Source organism: Nycticebus coucang, chromosome 9 (genome assembly GCF_027406575.1).
Source record: "Nycticebus coucang isolate mNycCou1 chromosome 9, mNycCou1.pri, whole genome shotgun sequence".
Classification (NCBI taxonomy): Eukaryota; Metazoa; Chordata; class Mammalia; order Primates; family Lorisidae; genus Nycticebus; species Nycticebus coucang.
In genome coordinates, this window is record NC_069788.1 from 120,468,570 (window position 1) to 120,490,558 (window position 21,989).

Genomic DNA, 21,989 nt, shown 5'->3' on the forward strand with positions numbered 1-21,989 from the left:
AGAAATCAGGCAGCTGATGGCTGTGTCTAGGAAGGAGGTTGACACCAGGGTCTTCCCCATTTCCCATTTTACACCATCTGCCTTTCCTGACGTGGGTCACTGGTTGGGATGTTCTGTTCTAATTTATCCTGATTTTTTCCCTCCCAAGCCCTGGAGGTAGGTGGAGGAAGGATGTTCACTGAGGGTTAGTGTCTAATACAGAGCCACAGCTGCATGTGGCTATTGAATTTTTAAATTAGTTCAATGAAATAAGATGAAAAATTCAGTCCTTCAGTTGTGCCAGCCACATTTCAAATGCTTAGTAGCCACATCTTTCATCCCAGAAAGTTCTGTAGGACATCAGTGCCCTGAGCCGCCTCTTTCTTTTCTCTTCTGCTTCTTTCTGGTCTGGAGTAATTGGAAGCTGCTACTCCACTGCGCTGGGAACGCTTGCTGCCTATTGAGAACTCAAAAGCAGAAGAAAATGAGCAGGGTAGAAATGCTTTCAGTCTCCACTCAGTATTCAGTGCAGGGCAATGTTAGGCTCTGAAGTCTTGTCTTCCTGAGTGTGACACCCACAGTCTGCAAGCTGCCACCAAACCCTTCAGGTGAGTCCTGGCCTGCAGAAGGGGTTCTGTTCTGCTTACCTGCTCATCACCAAAGCCACTTAATGGGTTTCCTAGGCTGTGAGGGTGTGCCAACCTAACCTGATCTTCTGGTCTTGATCCCTTTCCTGAACACTGCCACAGCTCCCTGGGTGTTCATCCCAGTATTAACCCCACTGCAGTGCCCATAAGTACTTTTCTGTACACAGGCTCTGCTGGCAATTCAACCCATTTCCCTGTGAAAAGAGTCTGGCCACTGGGGGTGGGTGGAAGCAGGGACCCGTGTCCATCTGAAAGTCTGAAACAGGAATGAAGTTTTCCAGAATAGTACCGCACAGCCTTGTCCTCTTCCTCAGGCCAGCTGGAGGTTGTCCTTTCAGGCTGCCAAGTCCACCCCATGATAACAGTTATTCCCCACATCAAAACCAACTTTGGGCTCTGCCAGTGAATCTATTTCATCTACTTTGTTGAGAGAGCTGTGAAGAAGCCAGAGGGAAACTTCCTCTCCTCCTGAGGTTGCTAAGCTCAGAGAATATGAGTGTGGCATTGCCAGCAGCCACCTTCCTCATCTCACAGGTACGGCCAGCCTATATAGTGGCTCTCAGTAGAGTAGAAAAAGGGAGAGAAAAGAGAGCCCTGCACTATTAGCAGAGCCCCTAGCAGCTGCTGGGCCTGCATACCCTGCAAGCTAATGTGCCCCTGCCCCTGCAAGTTCCAGTTATAAGAGACAGTGAATGCCCTTTCTGCTTAAGTTAGAGTTGAGTCTCGGTACTTGCTGCTCAAATAATCCTAACCAATAGAGTTATCAAAATTGGGGGGGGAGGAAGGCTCTGCTCAAAGACTGTGTTCAGGTTCTTGCCAAGTCATCTGCAAGGAATGGCCAGACAGAAATAACAAATGACCCAGACACCAACCTCAACCACAGGTTTGCCTTGCTGGCACTGTCTTCTGCTCCAATACATTCTCTCCTCTGTTGCTCCCCAAATCCTATCTCTCAGACCCTGGTTAGAGCCCTCCTCCTCCAAAGCCTTCTCTGACCACCTCAGCCTACTGTGAACTTCCTACTCTCTGCCTTTTTTTTTTTTTTTTTTGTAGAGACAGAGTCTCACTTTATTGCCCTCGGTAGAGTGCCATGGCCTCACACAGCTCACAGCAACCTCCAACTCTTGGGCTTAAGTGATTCTCTTGCCTCAGCCTCCCGAGTAGCTGGGACTACAGGCGCCCACCACAACGCCCGGCTATTTTTTGGTTGCAGTTTGGCCGGGGCCGGGTTTGAACCCGCCACCCTCGGTATATTGGGCTGGCGCCCTACTCACTGAGCCACAGGTGCCGCCCTACTCTCTGCCTTCTATGACCAATTATAATTATCAAGGGATTATATCAAAGGCACAGTGGCTCATGCCTGTAGTAATCCTAGCACTTTGGGACGCCAAGGTGGGATGATTGCTTGAGCTCAGGAGTGTGCGACCAGCCTGAGTAAAATAGTGACCTTGGCTTTACTAAAAAGAGAAAAATTAGCTAAGAGTTGTGGTGAACACCTGTAGTCCCACCTACTTAGGAGCCTGAGGCAGGAGGATCGCTTGAGCCCACGAGTTTGAGGTTGCTGTGAGCTAGGCTGAGGCACCCTAGCCTGGGGCAACAGAGTGAGACTGTCTCAAAAACAAAAAAATTGTGAACAGTCCTATAGGATGTCTGCTCTCATTGTTTAGATGGCTCTTTAAAGACTGCACTGTTTACAATTTGTCACTCTCTCCTACTGGGTCACAGATAGCTTTTGTGTCCCTGGCAGAAGCCAGCATACTGTCTGGCACATAGCAGACCTTAGTGAATGTTTGGGGATTAGAAACCCGTGGGAACACGATTTGGATGTAGAAAATGGCTGGGACCCCACCTATGGGAGCTACTGGAGACAATGTGTGCAGCTCTCTGTAGTTGAGCTCTCCTTAGTTGGATGAAGTGCCAGGATGACAGTGAGTATGTTCCACCATTAAAACTACCTGTTCTCCAAGGAAAGGACTCTTTCACATAACAGAGAATGAGGATGGAGGGAGGGCAGGAGTGGGGAGACAGGCAGCACTGGCCTGAGCCTGAGTTGTGTCCTCTTTGCAGCTCCAGGGTCCTCCTTCCAGCGTCACTCCTATTCGGCATCCACTCTGACACAGCTGGAGAGGACACTTGTCACTAGACCAGGGTCTGAATGGCATCAACTATTTCCCAAACATCCTTCCCCCAATCTTAAAAAGCCCAGGATTTGCCAACATTGAAGCTATTAAAAATAATTTAAAGGCTTATTGAATGAGAAGATCTTTGACATAAGCACATGTCCTCATCCTGTGAGAGTAACGCTGTTTGCATGCATTCTGGGTGGTTGTTAAAAAGGAGAGAATCTCTCTCCTCCCTTCAGGTGTGATAATAGTCACATCTGAGAAGTTAGAAAATGTGGCATAGTTAGGCCCTCAACTGTTCTCTAATTGTTTTCTAGCTCTTCCCTTTTTGATTTAGGTGACACCATGTCTTACACATGTCCTACACATTTCCCACCAACCAGAGCACTCAGTAGGTGATGATGACGGATGGATAAATACTCGGTAGACAAACACCAATAAAACACCCTAACATTTTTTTTTTTATTAAGCCATTACTAAATCCCAGGCACATGGTAAGTACTTTACTGATATTATCTTATTCTTAGAGACGTATATGTGTAAAAATTACATGGGGAAAAAATTAGGCAACTTCCAGGGCCTCTTTCAGCCATAAAATGCTCTGACTTGATATTAGAGAAACTAGGATATTGAGGTGAGGCTTGGGGATCTAACACTTAGAAATAAAAATAAGTGACCTCTTTCTGTGAGCCACAAACTGTGCTAAGTACCTTAAAATATTTTCTCATGTATTCCTGAACAACCACCCTACATGACAGGTACTACTAACCCATTTTCAGAAGAGGAAATGAGGCACAAAGAGGTCACGTGGCTAGCCTAGAGGGCAGAGCTAGCATCCAGATCTGTTGACCCCAACATCTGTGCTCTTAACTGCCACACCTCTGAAGACAGCAAAGACCTCCGTGCCTGAGAAGGTGCCTTTCCACTGGGGAAAAGACAAAGAGAGTTTGCTATAGCTGAAAGATTCAGCTTGGGGTTCTTTAAGATGTTAGAATCCAAGGCTTGTAGGACTGGAAGAGACCTTGGAAATCTTTTGAGACTGAGAAGACAGCAGTTTTGCTGCAGGACAGTAGAACAGATAGTGGGCTAGGGTGGTGTCCACAAAGTACAGTGGGGCATTGCCATAGGAACAGCAAGTCCTCTGCCAGGAAAGGTTGCACACAGGGTAGCTGGGACTGAGGAAGGTTCTGGAGACATCTACAGGGTGTCGGGCCCCTCCAGACCTGCAGAGGTCTCAGCCCTGACAAGGCAACCAACTCCATTCTGCAGCCCTTGGGATGATCTCTGAGTTCTAGGAGCAGGACTGTCAAGCAGCAGAGCTGCGCATGGGGCTTAGAAGTCTGTAGTTACCAGGCACAGACCCTGCTCCCCCATTTTTTAGCCATCTAGCTTGAGAAGTCAAAAGAATTTAGGGCCTTCTGCTCTCCCATCCTCCCTCATCAGCTTTATAACCCAGAGCACATTCTTTCTTCTTTCTGTCACTTATTTACCAGTCCTTGGAACCAGGTGTAATTCACTAGAAGGCTTTCTGATTGAGTTTTAAGGAAATTAAAACATGATTGGTTGGACAGAGCAGAGTGGAGGTTCAATTTGCTTAAATTGCTCCCTCCTGGGCGGCACCTGTGGCTCAGTGAGTAGGGCGCCGGCCCCATATACCGAGGGTGGTGGGTTCAAACCTGGCCCCGGCCAAACTGCAACCAAAAAATAGCCGGGCGTTGTGGCGGGCGCCTGTAGTCCCAGCTACTTGGGAGGCTGAAGCAAGAGAATCGCTTAAGCCCAGGAGTCGGAGGTTGCTGTGAGCTGTGTGAGGCCACGGCACTCTACCGAGGGCCATAAAGTGAGACTCTGTCTCTACAAAAAAAAAAAAAAAAATTGCTCCCTCCTCTGCTCCGGGCTAGCAGCTAGCTCCTTGGGAGCTGGAGTGGAGTATTTAGTGGTAGGATGGTGGATAGGAGCGCAAGTTGTGGCTGCAGGGAGCCTGGGTTCATGTCCTGGCTCTGCCAGTAGGAACCACCTGGCTTGAGACATGTGACTTGACCTCTCCCAGCCTTGATATTCTCATCTGTAAAATGGGAGAGAACTACACATATTACCTGCCTAGAGGGACTGTTGTGAAGATGGGATGAGAATGCTTATGAAGCACTCAGCACTGTTCCTGACACACAGTTACCCCCTCATCTGCAGCCACAGGCCTGGGACAAGGGGTCACAAAGGCAGGCTTTTCTCCCTAACAAACTTGGAGGTGAAAGACAAAGAGAGTTTGCTGTAGCTGAAAGATTCAGCTTGGGGTTCTTTAAGATGTTAGAATCCAAGGCTTGTAGGACTGGAAGAGACCCTGGAAATCCTTTGAGACTGAGAAGACAGCAGTTTTGCTGCAGGAGGGTGGGACAGATAGTGGGCTAGGGTGGTGTCCACAAAGTACTATTCCTGAAGACATCTGGGGTTTTGATGGGCATGCCTGGCAACCAAGAATAGGATGGGGCCGTGTGGTGTCTGTGATCTTGGTGACTGCTTGAGTGGAAGAACAAAGTTATCCCACTCTTCCTTACACTACGTTTTTATCCTCCCAGGAAGAGCTGCTGGTGACAGGAAACTCAACGGAATCAGTCCCAGTTGCCCTAATCCGGTTATAACCAACCCATGTTTCCTGTGTGGTCTGGCACAGAAACCAAAGGAAGGGTGTGCAGATCTGTGGGGCACAGCTGCTCTGTCCTCTTTGGCTAAAATAGAGAAGCCAGGGCTGAGAACTCATAGGTTCCATCTAAGAGGAAAAACATCAACAACCAAAATTACAGTCAGGAAGAACTGCCTCATCTGCAGGTAACTGGGCAATTACCTGATAATTAAGCTCTCAGTTTGTTTTCCTATAGTGTAGCACTTGCTAAATGTGCCTGGCCCTGCTTGTTACCAAGGTGTTGAAGATTAAGCTTCACGTGAATCATGATGGAACTCTTCCATCTGATTAAAATAATAGCTTGATTTATTCCTACATCATGAGGTTTTAAAATGTCCCTTTTTTTCTTTGGAGAACTGGAAGGGACTGCAAGGTTTTATTTTTGAGATTTTGAGTCCTCTGTATTTCAGAGGAGGAGGAGGAAGCATCAAGAGGGGAAAAGACACAGGCAGAAAACAGACCAGTGTTTTCCAAACGTGGGCCATGGGTTTATCCCTCGTGCATCTGAACGCAGAGTCCTCTTATGAATGCAGATGCTGGGGCCTCCATCAGTCCACACGTTTCCTATAAACACCCGTCTGAAAACCTCAGGTAGAGGTTCAAAAATCTTTTGGAGGTATTAACATTCATAAAAGGGGAAAGATTTATACGATCTGAAGAGAAACCAGAGTATGGGGGGGTATATTAACATTTGTAAGTGAAGCATATGGACAAATCAAAATGCCATTTCAGCCAACAGTGCCTATATACCACCCACAGAAAATCTTTTAGTCTACCATCAAACAGGGCAGAGCTTGGTTGTTCCATCTTTACCCCTCATCTATGTATAGGCAGAGATGCAAGTAGAAAAGCAGCCCACAGGCCGGCAGCCAGATGATGCAAGGCCAGCTCCCCAGTCTCAGGTGCTGTAAGTGCTGACGGCGGCGCATAAGTGATCTCCAGAAATGGTTCACATGGGGCTTCTGGGTTCTTGAAAAACCACAAGTGATTGGCAAATGCTTCTGTTGCAGACATAAACTCAAAATAACAGCTCATTTCCTTCAAGAAATGGAAGTGGCTGCAAGCTGAATCTAAGGAGGAAGGGGAGATGTCTTCTTCCTTACCCTGTAGCTTCTTCCCCTTTCTGATTTTCTGACACTAACAAGTTCAGACCTGCGTAAAGAAGCTATTAATAATGAACTGCAAGAAGGGGACCTCCTGTTCCCATGCCCCTCTCAGTGTTAGTTACAAATCTTTTTTACTTGTTGCAGGAAGCCTGATGCCCCATGGCTTTGAATCACAGAGCCTTATAAGGCTTTGCAGCATGCTCTGGTGAAACCAGAGAGTTGGGTCCTGCCCACAGATGATTCTGATAGGATTCTCATGGGGTTCTGATAGCAGGCAGTGACCCTTACTTTAAAAAAAAAAAAAAAAAAAAAAAAAGAAAGAAAGGGTGGCGCCTGTGGCTCAGTAGGTAAGGTGCCGGCCCCATATACCAAGGGTGGCAGGTTCAAACCCGACCCCGGCTGAACTGCAACCAAAAAATAGCTGGGCGTTGTGGCGGGCACCTGTGGTCCCAGCTACTCAGGAGGCTGAGGCAAGAGAATCGCTTAAGCCCAGGAGTAGGAGGTTGCTGTGAGCTGTGTGATGCCATGGCACTCTACCGAGGGCCATAAAGTGAGACTCTGTCTCTACAAAAAAAAAAAAAACAAAACGTGGTACCTATGGCTCAAGGACTAGGGCACCGGCCTTGTATACTGGAGGTAGCAGGTTCAAACCCAGTCCTGGCCAAAAACTGCAAAACAAAACAAAAACCCAACACCTGTACAATCCACTCAAGTGAAGTGTATAATTAAGTGGTTTTTAGTACACTAGAGTTATGTGCAACCATCACAATATTTTAGAATGTTTGTATTAATCTTAGAAAAAATTCCCAAACCTGTTACCATTCACTTCCTCTAGCCTTTGCCAACCCCCACACCAGCCCTAGGCAACCACTAATCTACTCATCTATTTTCTATCTGTATAGGTTTGCCTGTCTTGACAGTTTATATACATGAAATTATACAATATTTGGTCCTTTGTGATAGGTTTCTTTCACTTAGCATGTTTGCAAGTTCATCCACAAATCAATGTCATTCCCTTTGTATGGATTTACCACATTTTTTTCTATCCATTTATGAGTTGATGGATATTCAGGTTGTTTCTACTGTTTGGCTGTTGTGAATAATACTGCTATGAACATTTGTGTACAATTTTTTTTTTCCTGGAAATGTGTTTCATTTCACCTGGGTTAAGAGTAGAATTGTGGAGTAACACAGCACCCATGTTTAACCTTCGGAGAAACTGATGACTGTTTTCCAGAACAGCTGCACCATTTTACGTTTCCACCAGTAGTACAAGAGGGTTTCAATTTCTCCACATCCTGGCAACATTTATTATTGTTTTTGATGGTAGGTATCCTAGTGCGTGTGAAATGGTATTCCATGTCTTTTATTTGCACTTCCCAGATGGCTAATGGTTGTTGGACATCTTTTCATGTACTTATTGGCCATTTTTGTATATCTTCTTCAGAGAAATGTTTATTCAGATCCTGTGCCTATTTGTAAACTGGGTTACCTTTTTATCATTTAATTGTGGGATTTATTTCAGTAAGTTCCTTATTGGATACATGATTTGCAAAAATTTTCTTTCATTCTTTGGGTTGTCTTTTCACTTACTTGATGTGCTTTAGTGCACAAAAGTTTAAAATTTTGATGAAGTCTAATTTATCTATTTTTTTCTTTTGTTGCATATGCCTCACATTTTGAGTTCTAAGTTGCTACCATGCAGTTCATAACTCTAGAAGCTTAGAGAACTTAGAGCTTGGTGGGGCTTTTTCAAATCACCTTAGAAGGGGATTATGAGGTTTCATTCCTGCATCCCAGCCAGCCAAGTCTCCTCCTCTGAGCCAGGAGCACAGATCCCCAGAGGACCGGTTCACATCCCCTCCCACTTCTGAGGTCTACCACAATAGAGCAGCTGAAATGACAGTCTGGAAATGTCCTTTATTGTGAAAACTCAATGGCCTTTGTCTCTGGGATTTGAAATTTTCATGCAAGGGTTGGCAGCCAAAATTGGGAAGGAGGAGGGGAAGAGATGGGAGAATAAACCCTGCTACTGATTTCTATAGTATGTCATCTTTTTTTTTTTTTTGCTTTCATCTGGCTTTCAATCTTCTTACTTTGACGTTTTTTAATTTTATTTATTTTCTTTCTTTTTTATTGAGACAGAGTCTCACTTTGTGGCCTTCAGTAGAGTACCATGGAGTCATAGCTCACAGCAACCTCCACCTCCTAGGCTTAAGCGATTCTTTTGCCTCAGCCTCCCGAGTAGCTGGGACTACAGGCGCCTGCCAGAACGCCCAGCTTTTTTTTTTTTTTTTTTTTTGGTAGAGATGGGGTCTTAACTCTGGCTCATGCTGGTCTTGAACCTTTGAGCTCAGGGCAATCCACCTGCCTCAGCTCCCCAGGGTGCTAGGATTACAGATGCGAGCCACCACGCCCGGCCTATAGTATGTCATCTTAACTCTCTGTTGTCTTGGTTTTCCCACCCATAAATGGGGTCATCTCCCCTTTCAGTGGGGGTACTGTGAAGATACAGTAATCTGTATTTGTTAGAGCACTTTGAGATGTTGGATTAAAGGCACTACTGAGACATAAGGTATTATTATAATAAATGATTTAATAGCAGGGTGAGACTGCGGAAGCAAGGGTTGGTAGGAAGGAGACAGCTCTGAGCTGTGTGGATTGGCTTCAGGCTGGAGCTCCCAGGCCCCAGACACGGATTTTTATTCTTGGAGGTGAGACTGATTCCTTACAAACTCTTCAGGTTGTTTTCATCTGAATTCATTAGAGCGTTATGACTTCAGCCATAGGGAGATGACAGTCTTTTTAGGACAGGCTATATACATTAAAACAATCAGAAACAATGCCAGATATTACAATCAAAGGCTGAATATAACAAGTGTCAGAAAGCAGAAGAGGTGGTTGAATTCCCTGTGATGACTCTACCACCCACTAGCTATGTGACCTTGCCTCAGTTTCTTTTTCTGTAACTGCAATTGTCTTTCTAAAGCACTTAGCATAATCGTTAATATACAGTGAAGCATCAAATGTTGGAACTGCCTAGGCTCTTGTCAGGCTCTGCTTTTTGCTGGTTATGCAACCTGGGGCAGCCTGCTCTATCCCTCGGATTCTCAGTACTCTAACTGTAAAATGGGTTAAGGTGGCTGCCTGTGAGGACACAATATTTACAAAGAATGTAGCACAGGCACCATGCTGTGCTCTGGCTGAGGAGTGAGAGGCGTGCTCCTAAGTGGCTTACTTTAAGCCAGAGAGCTTCTTTGGAAGGTGGAATTTGAGGTGGGCAGTAGGTCAGGTGATCGGAGAAGAAAGCAGAAACAAATAAAAGGTAGAAGCCTGAGGATGGACTACCTCTGGAAGGCTCGCAGGGACCCGGGCTTCTCACCTCCCCCCAGCTCCAAGCCCCGCAGGCGGCGCACCTAGCGGAGCCGCAGCGGAAGTTTATCTGAAACCTGCCCCTCCACCCCGGCCCTCGCTCTCAGCAATCTCAGCTCTTACCTCTGTGGTCCGCGAGTCTGGGGCTCTGCCAGGGTAGCACAGACCCTCCCTCCCTGAGGAATGTGGGCCCGGCTTTCTGGGCCCGCCAAGCCTAGCGCCTACCTCTCCCTCCGCTGTCGGGAGCCTGGACGCCCAGCTGTCTTCACCCCACCCTCTGCCAGGATCCAGTTTCAAAGTCACCTGAAAGCCATTTCCTCCCGTGCCCGGCCCTCCCCTCTCAGTAAATCACCTGGAGCCTGCATTTGCCTGAACAGCTTTTTTTTTTTTGGTGGGGGGAGTTGCTTTGTTTTTAACAAGGCCTCTATAAGCCGAATGCACCTGGTTCTAGTATCTCTCCTCCTAAGGACCTGGTGATTGTGTCCAACCCAGGAGAGTTGTTTCTCTTCCGGAGCCCCACCCAGGGCTTCTCTCCTCCAGGCTAGAGTTGAGACAGCACCTTTTTTTCCAGGATCTTTATTGGCGAATGATTATAGGTTTTTGATCTATGCTCTTGCTCAAAATCAACTGGGCGGCGCCTGTGGCTCAGTGAGAGCGCCGGCCCCATATATTGAGATTGGCGGGTTCAAACCGCCAAACTGCCACAAAAAAATAGCTGGGCGCTCGTAGTCCCAGCTGCTACTCGGGAGGCTGAGGCAAGAGAATCGCCTAAGCCCAAGAGTTTGAGGTCGCTGTGAGCCGTGACGCCACAGCACTCTGAGGGTGACAAAGTGAGACTGTCCCTAAAAAAAAAAAAAAACCCAAAACACGTCTGTACTGAGTGTCCCTAACCCCAGTTTCCAGGTGTGTGCCTTTCCACGCGCACACGATCCCATGCACAGAGCGTTCTTGGTTTTACACAATAGAGTCCCCCACCACCCACGTTCTGCGTCTTGTTTTCCCACCTCGTGGAGTTAGCTCCAAGTTAACATCTTTCTTTGGGGTCAGCTTTGGGGAGGCTCAGATTTACATCTGGAAAGGGTCACAGGGACAGAATTACGGTGAGGTATTCAAGACGCCCCTTTCTGAAAAGCGGAGGTGAATGGGTCTGGTAGGATCAGCACGTCCAAACCAGATCCCAAGTGGCTCCCTCAAGAAAGACCCCTTTGCTGGGGCTGATATTCCCTGTCCGTACAACGGGGATGCTTTGGCTGTCCGATGGCCTCTCGGGAGGAAGCGATAGCAGGTCTGTGACACCACGGTGACCCCACCACGTGCGTCTCGGTCTCTGCCTGGGCGCGCACTCCCCCCACCCCCCCACGCCCGGTAGGGTTAATCATTAGCCGCACCCGAGCCCCGCAGCCTCTAACCCTGGCCCGCCAAGTGCCGGGCTGCAGCGGCCCCGAGTCTCCACCCACTGGAAAAATTCCTGGCCTTCCCCTCCCTCTCTCCTCCCTCCTCCCCGCAGCTCGGGCTCGGCCCCTACTTCCTGCCCGGCGCAGGGAAGCCGCGCGCGGGCTGGGGTCCCTGGGGGCGGCGCTCGCAGCTGGCCACGTCCTGGACGGCCCGGGGCTGGCCGTGGGCGGGAGCGGCCAGCAGCTTCGGCCCCTCCCGAGAGCGTCTTTCAAACTCGCGCCCGCGTCGTGGCGACACCTGGGCAGCTTCACGCCTTGTGCGCGTCCAGAGCCCGTGGCGGCGACCGCTCGGTGAGTGTCCCTCGATTCTTCCCGCTCATTGCAGTGCCGGGAGTCACGCTGGGGTCCCCGCCCTCTCGGAGTCCCAGTGCCCTAACCACAGAGAAGGGCTTGGGGCTGTGCTGGCTCCTCGCGGCGACCCTTTCCCGCAGAGTGCTGAGAGCTGCAGCGGAGGGTCGTGCCAGGAGGTATTTTGTGTCCTTTTTGCCCCCACCGGGGAAACAAACAGGGTGGCTCGGAAGAGGCTCAGCTGGAAATTCAGGAAGCCCGCGAGGCTGCGCTCGGTCCTTGCCCCGAACTGTGGCCCCGGGCAGGGTGCACCCTTCTGGTTCAGCGAGGCCGAGTCGCTCGCAGCCTGTTCCGGGTTGGTGCCACACACACGGTGCTCGCTGTTCGGAATCAGCGACCTGTCCGGGAGGGATTACAGCGGCTGCCAGAACCCGGGAGCAGAAGGCGCGGAGGCCGCCGGCTGCTCGACCTCGCCCACTCCTGAGTCGGCTTGGTTGTCGCCGCCTACTCTCAGCCCTTCAGTTTGGAAAGCCAGCTGAAGGCGGCAAAGCCTAAATTTTCAAGACGTCGTTAAGGTAGCTAATTTCACTGCTTGTCCTTGGGACAAGTTTTGAAAACAAAAGGAAGAATGTGGGAAAAGGAACGGTCGGAGGCTGGAGAGGTGTGGCGGGGTGGGGGCGGTGGTGCTAGAGGCCTCTGGAGAGTTTCAAACTGGAGGTCACTCGCCAAGTTGTTGGTGTTATAGGGGCCTGTCCCCTGCTGTGGGGCCCCCATCGGACGATCCAGACTGCCATATCTTACAGGGAACCCTGGACTAGGTGTCCCCAGAGTCTCCCCATCAGTGCCTCTGCACGCAGCCCAATAACATGGCCCTGGCTCAAGAAATAATAAGCAGGATGAGTTCCATGCTGAGCACGTTAGCTGGACGTGCTCAGCATAGAACTGCTGAGCACGTCCAGCTAACTTTCCTCACCTGCAGAAAAGTGCCTTTCCCACCCTTCTGTGGCTGGACTAGGTGTAGGAGCCTAAGTGACTGAATCTCAGTTGTCCCCAGGAGGAAACTTAGGGAGTATCAGAAGGAAGTGTCCACTTTCTGTCATGCACCCGTCCTCTGGGGGCCTGGGAGGCTCCTTGCTCCCCTTTGGACTCCTGTTAACAGTCTTGCTGCCTTCCACCTGCCTCCTGGGCTAACTCCTGGAAGGTTGAACCACCCCTTGGCTCTCTGGGTATCTTGCCCTAGGGATAGGCCAGAGAGCTAGGGAAGGGTAACCCTGAGGACAAGTTTTAGCCACTGAGGGAGTAATCTACGGAAGAGCTGGTTTCTATTGTCTTTTTCATTAGAACTGGCACAGCAAAGAGAGTGGAAAGAGCACTGGATTGGGAGTCCGGTACAGGTTTTGCCTGAGTTTTAATGCTGGCTCTACTGCCTAGCATGGAAGTGTGAGTGATGAAGTTGCTTAGGCTGCAAGGCCCCTCAGATCAGCCTGCTCCATTTGTGAGTGAAAGTGGCAAAGCCCAGAGAGGTGAGGTGATTTCAGCCTGGGTTTTTGGCTCTGATTTCGGACATGAACTAGCCAATTCACTTACCTTTTCTGACTCAGTTTCCACATGAGTAAAATGGGATTATTTGCTTGCTCTTTTGTATTAAGGATCAAAGGAAGCCTTGGATATGGAAAGAATCCCACAAACTCCTGCACAAAATAAAAGGCTCCCTGTGGCTGGGCGGGGAGTGAGGTCAGTGGGTAGGGGGTTTCCTTTGAGGGTTTTACACTTTACTTGATATGTCCCATGTGAGCCACAAGGAGATGGTAGATACCAGGAACTGGGCGATGGCTGCACCCTGGCCTGTAATATCTCAGCTCCAGAGTAAACATTTGCCTTACCGAATCCACAGTTATTCCAGGGTCACTGTGTTTACACCAGAGGAGGCCAAAGGCCGTGGCTCAGTGATGAAAGGGCTGTAGGGAGAAAGGGGCTGTGTTGCAGATGTGTGGCTCACCCTCAGCTTCTCCTGGCTTCCAGGACCTAAGGAAGACTGTGGCCCCAAGGGTAGGGGGGCGGAGAATGGGGTGTGCTATCACAAGTCCAGGCTGGCCCCTGGCCTTGGAGGGTTGAATGTGAAGCCATCTAATTATTCTGTTGTGTTGGGGGTTGAGGGGACTGTGGGTATTGGGAAGGACTATCTTCAGCGCCTCATCTGTCCCCCTCCCCCCATCCCAGGCTGTCCCTCTGGCCCAGGCCACTGCTCTGTGTTGCCTCTCTGGCCAGCTGCTTGTCCACAGGCTTTTGTTCCAGGGCTGCAAGCACACCCTACTCCACCCTCCCTCCCTCAGGCCAGGGCCCTGGCAGCTGGAAATCCCTACTGCCAGATGGAAGATTCTACTTGAGCCCTCAGGGCCCCTGGCAGACCCTCATTTCACATTTCCTCTTATCAGGCTTTTCCCAGGGCCCCTAACTCACTTTTGGCCCGATTCCCATGCTGTCTTCTCATCTCCCCTTCCTTTCCCTGAGTGGATGCATCATCCTCTTTTTCTTCCTACACTTAAGCTTCTTAGCTCTAAAGTACCACAATTCATTCATTCAAAGATTATTTAGCACCTATAGTGTATGAGCTAGATGCTGTGGACACAGCAGTGAACAGAATAACCTCATGGAGCTGACTTCTAGAGGGGGATGCTGATAATAATAAAAAGATAGAAAATTGGGGCAGCGCCTGTGGCTCAGTCGGTAGGGCGCCGGCCCCATATACCGAGGGTGGTGGGTTCAAACCCTGCCCCGGCCAAACTGCAACCAAAAAATAGCCGGGCGTTGTGGCAGGCGCCTGTAGTCCCAGCTACTCGGGAGGCTGAGGCAAGAGAATCGCTTAAGCCCAGGAGTTGGAGGTTGCTGTGAGCTGTGTGATGCCATGGCACTCTACCGAGGGCCATAAAGTGAGACTCCGTCTCTACAAAAAAAAAAAAAAAAAAAAGATAGAAAATTGGGCGGCACCTGTGGCTCAAGGAGTAGGGCGCCGGTCCCATATGCCAGAGGTGGTGGGTTCAAACCCAGCCCCGGCCAAAAAAAAAAAAAAAAAGATAGAAAATTGAAATAATCTGTTAATGATAAGCAAAAGAAAAGATGGTAAGGAAGGTCTGATATGAATTGTCATGGAAGGGGTGAGATGACAGTCTGGATAGGGTGGCTGGGTAGGCTTCCAGAGGAAGACACTTTTGAGAGATGCTTTCCCTTCATTGAAACTCAGCTCAGCACCCCACTTCGGCATTTAGGAGCAGGGTTTGGAGTTGGACACACCCAGCTTCAAATCCTAGCTTGTCAGCCTACTAGCCCTGTGGCCTTTCACTTGGTTCTGAACTCTGTTGGGCCTGTGTTTCTCAGCTGTATATGGTTAGTCATACCTGTGACACTGTGAGAATGCACAGTGCGATAACTCATGTAGAATGCTTAGCAAAGCCTATGGGGGTGTTCTCCAGCCAAATTCTGCCGGTGTGGGCCAAGATGCTGAACGCCATTGCTGAGGACTCTAGCTTTTCATTTTAAGTGGTGAGCAGGAGGGGAAGTTGGAGGTGAAAATAGAAAACCCCAGTGAAAACTTTTTAGTCTAGGGTGGTGCCTGTGGCTCAGTGAGTAGGGTGCTGGCCCCGTGTACCGAGGGTGGTGAGTTCAAACTCAACCCCGGCCAAACTGCAGCAATAAAACAAAAAGCAAAAAACAACTTTTTAGTCTAGTGAACCTTTGCTACCCTACTGTAGATTGCAAGTGGCTTAGGTGTGTGTTTGGGAGGGGGTAGGGTGACCTGGGCAGCCTTGACCCACCCTCACTCTGAAATCCCCCCCGGCAACTTCCAGTGGGCCAGGATGAATCACCTTGTCCTTGGTCTCTCCACTCTGCCTCATGGCTGAGAAGGCTGTCTGTCCTTCCCCCACCCTTCTGTAGCTAAATTATGCTGTGGGGGTGGGGAAAGTGATGGGAGTGGCCGATGGTGGGCGGACCTATCATAGGAAAGCCCGAAAATGTGACTGGAGGATTCTGATGCAGGCGCTGCAGCTGCGGAAGTTTCAATAAGGATTCGCCCTCACCATGGACTAGAATTTTTTTTTTTTTTTTTTTTTTTTGTAGAGACAGAGTCTCACTTTATGGCCCTCAGTAGAGTGCCGTGGCCTCACACAGCTCACAGCAACCTCCAACTCCTGGGCTAGAATTTAAAGTAAAAGAATGACAGACTCAATGAGAGCTTAGGGTCAGGTCTGCCCAGCTCCAAGCTGCTTCCGCCCAGCTGATCTGATGAGTCTCTTCCCCTCTTAGCTGGAACTGCGGGCCTCCAAGGGAGGGGTGTCATATAAAATGTTGCTGTCAAAGTCTGCGGGGTTTCCCGGGGGCCCTGCCTAGTTATGGAAGTGAGGGATGGGCGGTGGAGAGCGCTGCCCAGGGAAGTGGTCATCCACCAGAACCCCCCTCTCACCCTCAGTGCCTTGCTGCACACACTGGGCAGCCAGGCAGGCCTGTGATGAAGGAACTTTCTGGGCCTGCCAGTTGGTACCAACTGGGTAAAGCTAGATATAATCTGGCCTGGGAGGAAATTGCTGAGAGGGCCCCCAAACAGCCCCAGGCATGTTTCCCAAGTTGGGTGAAACCAGGAGAAAGAAAACTGGGCAAGGTCGACTCACGTGTGGACCTGCAGGAGGCCCACCTGGAGATGCTGGCAGCCCCTCTGGATGTCACCTATTCGGATAAGAGCTGGCTTTGCTAACTGGGTCCCTTTTATTTTGGGTAGAAGCTCTGTGAGGACAGGAATCGCGATTCATTTTTGTTCCCACATAGTATCCAGGTTGGTCAAAGTGTGATCAACAGGCTGTCCTGGGCCCCACCCTGATAGTCATCTGGGCTGGGTGGTCTCATCAGCTCTTGTTCCATGAGATGAGGGGGAAGAAGGCTTCTTTTCATCAGGAGGAGCTTTGTTTCTCTGGGTCTGGAGGATGCTAAAAGATGCTGTGCTGTGCAGTCTGGGTGCTGGTTGGTCTAGTTGGTCTGCATGGTGGCTAGGCCTGTTCCTGCATAGAAACCCCTACTCCAGTGGGGTCAAGTCCAGCCCTAGGTGTGTTGTTGCTATATAGGAATAGAATTGCAAGCAAGCTAAAGGGAGAGCAGGGCTTTGTATGGTTCACTTGGCTGGCTTTTGGGGAGGAAGCCTTGATTTAAGATCAAGGACTGGGTTTTAAGGACTCATACTCTATTCCTTGCTGAGCAGACTCCTAAATACACAACCTGAACAAGGTGCTAGTGCACAGGATGGTGGCTGCACAGGAGCCTTTTGTGAAACACAGTTTGAGCCTCCTGGAAGTTTCTCTGATCATTGCTAGCCTCAGAATTGAGAATGGAAGGGAGAAATGCAAGAGGAGTGAGGTCTTTTGGCCTTGGTAACTGGATCCTAAGAGGAGATAGGGGTTCTACAGGTATTAGAAGCTCTTAAAATTCATGTCCTTTACTTCCCAGGTGACAATGTGTGCTCTTAAGCAACAGACAACAAGTATTTATTTTGAAAGGAAAAGGGACCCAGTTTTCGTGCAACCTCTCTTCTAGCTCCTTGCTACACCCCCAATGCTTGTATAGTAGGGTTGCAATAAATATTTGTCCAACAAGGAAAACCTCAGTATGTGATGAAACCTTAGGAATTCAAGAAATTTTTGCTTTTTACAAATGTTTTATTCTTATCTGAGAATGCCCAGAACATACGATTCTAAGGTCACCTGTGGTCAGCTATGCTGACAGTGGAGCAAGAATCCCTCTATTCCTACAGCATGCAAGGGTGTAGGGCTGCCTGCAATCATTGGGAGCAGTCTTCCAAAGCCTACTGCAAAGTTTGTCCCCATACTGTATGAACCAAAGTGGACGGCAGGGTGTACTTAGAGCTTTGGGTATAGTTTATCCTGTAAAGTGGTCTATGATATCCCATAATACTTACTCTCTCCTAAAATCCTCTTTCAACTCAGCCTTCTAGCAGCCTTGCTTATTTGCATATAGCCTAGAAGGCCAAGGAATCAAATTCCTACATTTTCTGCATACCAGCCTCCTCAGAACCTGTTTAACTTTGGCACGTAAGCTGTGTCATCCTATTTGAGAAGCAGCAAATGAAAGAGGATAAGGAAACCAGCATGGGAGGGGGGGAAATGACCACAGTGCAGTGCAGAGCTGGCAGGAAGAGCAGAGTGAGATCAAAACTCCAGGAAAAGCCAGTATTAGCAGGAGAGCTGGGGGCCATTCTTTGTTAGGAGGAGAGGCTCCGTATACTTTGGACCTCTGAGATTATCATTTTGATAATTGATGCTTGCCTAGTAATTGTGATTCTGAGTGAAGAAAAGGTTAAATTATATTTTCTTGACTCTGCTTAGGAAGGTAGGGCAGTGTATAACAGATTTTTAAAAAAATTCCCAGTCAAATTGGCTAAAATTGTAAGTGTTAATAGGTAATAATATCGCTAATCCTTTCAATAAGGCAAAGTAAGGAAACCAAGTCCCCACAAGGTTGAGTAACTTGCCTAGGACCACAGGGCTGATACTTGGCAGGGATGATTGGAATGGGTGCTCTTAGATCTACCCCAGGTTGTTTGGAAACTCTGCACACTTTTACAAATACGGCTTTTTGGACAGCTCCCTCTCTGCAGGGGTTCCAGCTAGCCCAGATTTGACTGTGTTTATAGCAGAGCTATGGGATGGGTCCAATCTTAATTCAGCTCCACCCAAGTGGACTGCCAGCTGTCCTAAAGGGTGTTTGCCTCCCTTGAAACAAGAGTACTTTCAATGCATTTACATTTTAAGCACCTGCCTGGGGACCACATGGCACTTTCTGAAGCTGGACAATGATATCGGAGAGTTGTAATTTCAAAAATCCCAGGCTTCTTTTTATTAGGAGGAGCTTTGTTTCTCTGTTTGGGTCTGGAAGATGCTAAAAGATGCTGTGCTGTGCAGTCTGGGTGCTGGTTGGTCTAGTTGGTCTGCATGGTGGCTAGGCCTGTTCCTGCATAGAAACCCCTACCCCATGTTCTTGCCCTGGTAAATTTACCAGATCTGGTAAATCTTAATTTTCTATACTTCTCTCTTTTTTTTTTTTGAGACAGAGTCTCAAGCTGGGTAGAGTCTCGCCCTGGATAGAGTGCTGTGGTGTCACAGCTCACAGCAACCTCCAACTTTCGAGCTCAAACGATTCTCTTGCTTCAGCTTCCCAAGTAGCTGGGACTAGGCACCCACCACAACGCTCGCTCTGCTATTTTTTTTTGTTTTTTTAATTGAGACAGAGTCTTAACTATGTCACCCTGGGTAGAGTGCTGTAGCATCATAGCTCACAGCAACCTCAAACTCCTGGGCTCAAGTGGTTCTCCTGCCTCAGCCTCCTGAGTAGCTGGGACTACAGGTGGGCACCACTTTGTGCTGCTAATTTTTATTTTTTGTAGAGATGGGGTCTTGCTGTGTTGCTCATGCTGATTTTGAGCTCCTGGCCCCAAGCTATCCTCCCCCGTTGGCCTCCAAAATATTCTCATTGCAGGTGTGAGCCACTCAGCCTGTCATGTTGTTTTAATTCTGACACATATACTATGTTGAATGTGTTTTTCCTGGACTAGCATTTTCTTTATTGGTTTCTAAGTTTATTCATGTTGATATATTTAAATCTAGTTTATTCATTTTAACTGCTATATGGTATGTATTACGTAACTACATATCTCCTAGTTCTCTTATTGATGGGCAGTTATTTCTACTTTCTTTTTTTTTTGCAGTTTTTGGCCGGGCTGGGTTTGAACCCACCACCTCTGACATATGGGGCCGGTGCTCTACTCTTTGAGCCACAGGTGCCGCCCAGTTATTTCTACTTTCTTACCACTCACCATAAGTAGTACTGTACTGAACATCCATGTCCCTGTTGTTAGTGTGTAGGCCAGCAGTGGGATCACTGGGTCATAAAGTGTGCTTTGCAAGTGACAGCCAAATAATGCCCAAGTGATTTATAATCAATTTATTCTTACCAGAAATATGACAGCTCCTATTTCACTAATATTTGGATTGTCTCTTCTAATCTGGTAGATACAAAATGGTATTTTAAAATTATTTTAAGAATTGGTTTTGAAAATTAGCACTTACTTAGATTACGAACAGAGGTGAGTACTTTTCATATTTATTGGCCAATTATATTTACTAGTCTTAGTCTTTGCCCTTTACCAGATAACACATTTTAAACCAGATAACATATCCATATGATTCAAACTCCCAAAAAGGAATAAAGTGAAAAGTCTTCCACTGTTGGCCCCTAGGTACCCAGCTACCTACACTGAGATCTTCTGTACTTTTTCAGAGGTAATTCTATCCTTAATACATTATTAACTGCCATTGTCTTTTTCTTATTGATTTGTAGGAGTTAAAAAACATGTATATATGTGTTAAACAATTAATCTTTTGTAGATTATGCACATTATATATGTGTGGACTGTCTTAACTTCACTAATAACATTATCATTAGTGTTGTTATTGGGGAGGATTTTTAATGATGTCAGATTTACCAGTCTTTTGTTTGTGCTTTCTGGGTCTTGTTCAAGACATCCTTTCTTTCTGTGATTTTTGTAAGTATATATTTTACAATATTTTCTTTTTTTTTTGGTTATTGGCCGGGGCTGGGTTTGAACCTGCCACCTCTGGCATATGGGACCAGCGCCCTACTCCTTGAGTCACAGGCACCGCCCATTTTACTATATTTTCTTCTACATGTAAGTTTTGTTTCCCATACTTAGATTTTAACTTCATCTGGAATCATTTTTGTACATGATACTGGTTCTCAACCCTGACTATACATTAAAGCCTTATGAGGAGCTTTATAAAATGTACTGATGCCTGAGTCTAATCCTAGACTGGACCAATAAAATACAGATACCTTGGGGTGGGGCCCAGGCATGGTTATGAAATGGCCCCAGGTGGCTTTCATGTATAGTTGTGGTTGAGAACCACTTAACAGTTGTAAAATCAAAACTGATTTTATTTTTTCCAGAGGAATGGCCAGTTTTTCCAGCAATGACTATTTAATAATCTATACTTTCCCTGCTGACTTGTTCTTTTTTATGATAGTCATTATTTATGTATACATTTTAATTTATAGCCTTTTTTTTTTTTTTATGGCCCTCGGTAAAGTGCCGTGGCATCACACAGCTCACAGCAACCTCCAACTCCTGGGCTTAAGCGATTCTCTTGCCTCAGCCCCCGAAGTAGCTGGGACTACAGGTGCCCGCCACAATGCCTGGCTATTTTTTGGTTGCAGTTCAGCCGGAGCCGGGTTTGAAACCGCCACCCGTGGTATATGGGGCCGGCGCCTTACCAACTGAGCCACAGGCACTGCCCAATTTATAGCCTTCTTATTCCATACATCTTAAACTTCACACATGTAAACTGTATAGTTCATTGGTTTTTTTTATACTCAGAGTTGTGCAACCATCACTACGTCTAATTTTAAAACATTTTTATGACTACCAAAAGAAATATTTCCCATTTTCTTCTTCTCCTAGCCCAAAGAAACCACTGATAAACTTTCCGTCTCTCTGCACTTGCCTATTTTTGACATTTTATATAAATGGAATCAAATAATATGTAATCTTTATGACTAGCTTTTTTTCACTTAGCCTGTTTTCAAGGTTTAATCATTTATAGCATGTATTAATACTTCATTCTTTTTATTGTCAAATAATATTCCTTTGTATGTGTGTACTACATTTTGTTTATCAGTTCATCAGTTGATGAACAGCTGAGTTGTTTCCACTTGTTAGCTATTATGAATCCTTGTGATATGTAATATGAACATTCATGCACAAGTTTTTGTGTGGGCATATGTTTTCGATTTTCTTAGGTATATACCTAGGAGAAGAATTGCTGGGTCATAAGGTAACTCTGTGTGTAACTTTTCAAGGAACTGCTAGATTGTTTTCCAGATAGGTTTCTCTATTTTATATTCCTACCCAGCAATGTACCGTGGTTGTGATTTCTCCAAATCCTCACCAACACTTGTTATTATTCATCATTTTTATTCTAGGTATACTGGTGTATAAAGTAGTATTGATAATAGTTGATTGGCATTTCTCTGATGACCAATGATATTGAGCCCCTTTTCATGTGAATTTTGGCCCTCTGTGTATCTTCTTTAGAGACGTATCTCCAGATCTTTTGCCCCTTTTTAGATTTTTTGTTGTTGTTTTTGAGTTGTAGGGTTCTTTATATGTAGTCTGGATACAAGTCCATTGTTAAATATTTGATTTACAGATATTTTCTCCCATTCTATGGTTTATCTTTTCGCTTTTTTTTTTTTTTTTTTTTCAGTGGTAA

General features: G+C 47.2%; 1 protein-coding gene across 6 annotated transcripts in view; it reads left to right on the forward strand.

The window, feature by feature from the left end:
- The first annotated feature begins 11,384 nt into the window (after positions 1–11,384).
- PLEKHG3 (pleckstrin homology and RhoGEF domain containing G3) overlaps positions 11,385–21,989 on the forward strand; it is a 43,421-nt gene continuing 32,816 nt past the window's right edge. For 2 of the 6 annotated variants that reach the window (XM_053601072.1, XM_053601080.1), the window contains exon 1: positions 11,385–11,646. The gene's annotated coding sequence lies outside the window, so the exon portion shown is untranslated. Of the gene's footprint in view, positions 11,647–11,697; positions 11,823–11,858; positions 12,219–21,989 lie in introns of those variants that run through there. The other 4 variants (XM_053601074.1, XM_053601073.1, XM_053601077.1 and 1 more) reach the window with 3 other exon arrangements.